General features: G+C 43.2%; 1 protein-coding gene across 6 annotated transcripts in view; it reads left to right on the top strand.

Annotated features, from left to right (window-relative positions):
* ARID3A (AT-rich interaction domain 3A) overlaps nt 1-5,204 on the top strand; it is an 84,801-nt gene that overhangs the window by 34,770 nt on the left and 44,827 nt on the right. The window lies entirely within an intron of this gene.

Genomic DNA, 5,204 nt, shown 5'->3' with positions numbered 1-5,204 from the left:
ATAGATAGATAGATAGATAGATAGATAGATAGATAGATAGATAGATACACACACATATATATTAGGGAAACACTAGAAGCTTCCCCAAACCTGCTAGTGTTTCCCTAATACATATATACAGAAGTTTGGATTCAGTCAAAGGGCCGCACTTGAGGACCAAGAGAGCCACTTGTGGCCTCAAGGCCAAAGGTTCCCCACCCCTGCTCTAGAGACTCAAAAAGAAAATCGATGGGAACACTGCTTGAAGTGGATGTAAGATGATAACAGCAGTGAAGAGGCCCAATCCTTTATTTCACCTTGGCTTTTTCTGCTAAGGAGAATGGTCTTTGGATTAGAAAGGACAGAACGAAAGTGACCCGTAGGGAATCAGTCACCAAGATCGTAATGAATATTAGCCACCGTCTCTAAGTAAGACGAGAGTAAGAGGTCATGCAGCTGCCCCAGAGGAATTCAGGTCTGTAGTGCCAAGTGGACTCCATTGCTTTTCAGGGAGGGGGACCTCTGGGGAGTGGGCTCTACATCCCCAGAGCTGCATCTTTAGCCAGAACCCCATCTCTATCTTAGGTCCCCTGGATGATGGATTCCCTTCTTCCCCCCCCCCAAAAGTACTGCTATCAACATTTTTGTATAGATGGGGATTTTCTTAGCAATGGTGTCCTTTTGGTATGTGCCTAGTAGTGAAATCTCTGGACCAAGGGTGTGGGCATTTTAGTCACTTTATTTGCATAATTCTAATTTGATTTCCAAAATTTTATTTCCGCTTCAGAGCGCCACCAACAATGCACCGTTTCTATCTTTTTGTCATCTTTGCCAATTTACTGGTGGTGAGGTGAAACTTCGGGGTTGTTTTGATTTGCATTTCTCTTATTATTAGTGATTTGGAACATTCTTTCTTATATGGTTATTGTTAGTTTGTGATTCTTCTGAGAACTGTTTATTTACCTTTGACCCCTTATCTATTAGAGAATGTTTCTGGAGTTTGGAATGTTTATCAATTAGAGAATGTTATCTATACACACATACATGCATGTACCTGCATGTATACACATAAATATATGTATGTATATATGCATGTGTGTATGTCTTGGACACTGAAACCTTATCTGAAAAATTTAAAATCAAAGAGGTTTTTTTCCTATTCAGCTATTCTTCTTAAGCTAGATATATCACTTTTGTTTGTGCAGAAGCTTTTCAGTTTTGTGTAATCAGGACTCTTCTTCCCAAGACAAATTCACAGGATCAGGTATTTAGAGCCAGAAGGATCTCAGGCCAACTCCTTCATTTTGTGAATGAGGAAAGTGAGACCCAGGGAGCCTAAGTGATTTGTCAAAAGTCACATAGGTACTAAGTCTAAATGACAGTTCTTGAATCCAGATACTCTAAAACCAGTGCTCTTTTCACTGTTCTGTAGTGCTTAGCTGAGCTGGCGCCCATTTTTCAGTGAGGAGTAAGTGCTATGTGGTCAATGAATTATAGTTGAAACAGTACTGAACTTGAATCCAGAAGATTCCAAAGGACATAGAACCCACCACTTATAAACTTTATGACCCTGCATTGATGATTGATTTCTCTTGGAGCCTCAGTTTCTCCATCTTTAAGATGTGGGAATTGGACTAGATTAAGTCTCTCTTATAGGTTGTAGCCTTGACTGGTCAGATTTGTGTACCTGGCCAAGTAACTTCCCCCCTCTGGCCCCCAATATCTCATCTGTAAAATGGGTATAATAAATAATCCTTGTACTGCCCACCAGCAGGGTTGTTGAGAGGAAAGTACTTTTGTTTTTTTAAACCTTAAAGTACTGGTGAAATGGAAGTTATTATAGATATTATTATTATCATGTATTACTTTTCTCAAAGTCCCCAGATGGCACTGTTTGGTCTCAAGGATGATGGCTACTTTAACAAACTTTCCCAGAGTACAGTAGGCTGTCTCTAGAGGTTGTCCATTCCCACCATAGAACCATAGACTTCCAGCTGGAAGGTTCTTTAGAGGCCATTGGGCCCATCCCCCTTATTCTACAGATGAGGAAACTGAGACCCCAAGAATTTAAGGGATTTGCCCAAAATACACAGATGTAAGTATCTGATACAGGATTTGAACCCAAATATAGAGCCCTATCCATTAGACCATATTGCCTCTCGGAAATCCTCATTGTTGGAAATATTTTTCAGATGTTGATTGGAATAGATGAAATAGAGGTTCCACTACTCTAGTAGCCCTTCCAAAATCCTCTTGTGTTCTAAGGTCCATGCATTCTGTGTCCTAAGGACCCTCCTAGCTCTGACATTCCATGTTCTAAGGGCCCTCCAAGTTCTGATATTCCATATTCTAAGAGCCTTCCCAGCTCTGCCATTTCATATGGACATGGGGACCACTCTGTACCATTTGTAAAATCCTCTAAGATAATTATCCTGCTCAGTCCTCACCAGCTTCTTGTTGGAGACAAAGCCAGGGATAATCTCTCCATCTGATACTAGAGGAAACTGAGGCCTGCTTGCCCAGATTCATACACAAAGAAAGTGATGACAAGCCCTCTTTAGCATGCAGAATGTTAGAACCAGCAGGGACTTCTTAGAGACTGTCAAGCATGCCTCTCACAGATGGGGAAACGGAGACGCACTTAGAAGAAGGGAAGTGTCCAGGGTTGAATACCTGGTAGTGTCATGGTCCACGACTAGAACCTAGCAGTTTCTCCAGTGGCCTTTCCAAAGCCTGGAGCCAGGGACTGAGCCGGTTTGGAGCCTTCCTGGGCAGGCTCTATCAGACAGCCCATTTCCCCCTGGCTTCAGAGGAATTCAGGTTAGCTAGAAATGGGACTGTCACCACCTTGCTGCTTTGGGATCAGTCCCCCACCCCCTCTTAATGCCCAGTCCAGTAGCTGGGGCCTGGAAGGGGCCCCTGGGGAGTTATGGGGCTTTTGCTGTTGGGCCGGATATTTCAGCCTTAGTCTCAGTTCCCCAATTGCCCTGTGAACTGGGTCCTTGCTGCTGTTACATCTGGAAGCTGACTCCCTCCCCCACCTCTACCCCCCAGGTTAAAACGGAAATGAAAGAGAGAGAGCCTCAGGGGTTTTGAGCATGCAAATGTCAGGACACCCTGGGTGGGGGTGTGGGGGGGCTGTCAAGGTGGATTGGGGTAAGGGGAATGGAATGTTTGGAAATACCTCCTTGTCTCTGGAGGGGGGGATATGTAGGCAGTAGGAAGGGCCCTTAGAACACAGACTATCAGAGCTGGGAGGACCTGGAGGGTGGGGATCATCCAGACCCTCATTCAGCAATGGACTCTTCTTGGGGAAAACCTGGAAGGGCAACATATGGGGAAAGTGAGGCCAGGAGAAGGACAGTGAATTTCCCAAAGGCCCACAGTGATTTAATGGCAGAGCCTAGGGCTGCTGGGACTTGGATCTCCTCTCTCCTAAAACTGGAGATATTTAAGGATTTTTTTTGGTGTATTTACTGTGACATCTCTGAGGAATGCAGCTCCTCAGCTCCTCAATGGGAAGGGTAAAGGGAGTGGAAAAACCCAACTGAAAATACCCGTTAGGGACAATCTTTTCCCCTTGAGACTGGGATTCCGGGTAATAGCAGCCCAGGTTTCCTAGAAAGGCAGGACTGACCAGTTGTAGTAGGCCACAGCTTAGACACTATTGCCTGCCCCTCCCCGCCTCCGTTTTACAAGTGGGCAAACTGAGCCCCAGAGAGAAAAGGGGGCCTGTCCAAAGTTATATAGCTCACTGATAATAGGATTATTGAAGGCACTTTAGCACTCATCTATTCTAACCTACTATTTTTTAAAGTAAATTTTCATTGATATCTTTTGTTTTCATATCAACTACATTTCCCAATAAATCTCTCCTCTCCCCTCCCAGAGAACCATCCCTTATTAAAAACAAAAGTTTTTAAGGGAAAAAGGTAGTTCAGTAAAACTAACCCTGGCATTATATACAGTGTTCTGTACTCATGGCCCCCCACCTCTACAAAGAATCAACCTTCCAAATTTCCCAGAAGCCCATAGAGGGGAGAGGATGTGTCCAAAGTCTCACAGACAGTGAAAGCCAAGCAACCTAATTCCCAGCCCCCTGACTCTTCCTACCACACTGCCCTCTGGACCTAGGAAGAGATACTAACAAAGAAAAATGCATTGGTACGAGGGTGAGGAGAGACACTTGCACGTGTCCACTGACACTTCTGTCCTTCCTCCAAATTTCCCCTCCTCAGCAAGAAGGTAATCTCCATCCTTCAAAGCCCCACAGCCCTGGGTCTGCTACTCTGTTCCCCTATCTTGCCTTTATGGGTGTATGAGTCTTATCATTCTTATGTTTATAAATACATTTTTAAGCCTGTATATTCAGCAGCTGGATCATAACTTATAGGAGTTATTAGCACTCAAATGCACTTCTGGAGTCATCTAAGCTGGGGGTTGTTTTACGTGGCAGCCCTGAAGTTGTTTTATAAAAATATTTTGATAACTGTATTTCCATGTAATTGGTTTCCTGTATAATTTAATAACATACTCCTGGGCTTCCTCAGATACACTAAAAGACTAAGAACTTCAAATTGAATCCAGCATCCTTACTTTTTAGATGGGGAAACTGAGGTTCGAAGGGGTTAGATGACTCACCTCAGGTCAAACAGGAAGCAAGAAGTAGTAAATCGTTAGATTGAATTGAATTGAGCTGGGCAGGAATTTGAAGCCTTGTTTCTGAGTCTCTGAATCCTGTCCCAGCTCCACTCAATGAAGCTACTTTTTGTTCTGTTTTGTTTTCATGTATATGCGTTTTATTTTTGTATATAAAATTTTCTTTATCCTCAATTATATGTTAAAACAATTTTTTTTTCTTTTTGGAGTGGGGAGGACAAGGGCAATTGGGATTAAATGACTTGCCCAAGGTCACATGGCTATTAAATGTTAAGTGTCTGAGGTCATATTTGAACTCGGGTCCTCCTGACTCCAGGGCTGGTGCTCTATTCACTGCACCACTTAGCCACCCCCTAATTTTTAAAAATTTTTAAGAAGTTTTGAGTTCCAAATTCTCTCTCCTCTCCCATCCCGCTCCCTGAGACAGTAAGCAATCTGACATCAGTTATGTATGTACAATTATGTAAAACATTTCCATATTAGACATTTTGTACAAGAAGACTTGAATAAAAAGAAGGAAGAGAGAGAGAGAGAGAGAGAGAGAGAGAGAGAGAGAGAGAGAGAGA

This window comes from Petaurus breviceps, unplaced genomic scaffold, assembly GCF_028583685.1.
Source record: "Petaurus breviceps papuanus isolate PSGF00001 unplaced genomic scaffold, PetGlider_PUasm1.0 523, whole genome shotgun sequence".
Classification (NCBI taxonomy): domain Eukaryota; kingdom Metazoa; phylum Chordata; class Mammalia; order Diprotodontia; family Petauridae; genus Petaurus; species Petaurus breviceps.
Note: the sequence above shows the minus strand (reverse complement) of the source record. Positions and strands in the feature narration are given on the sequence as shown.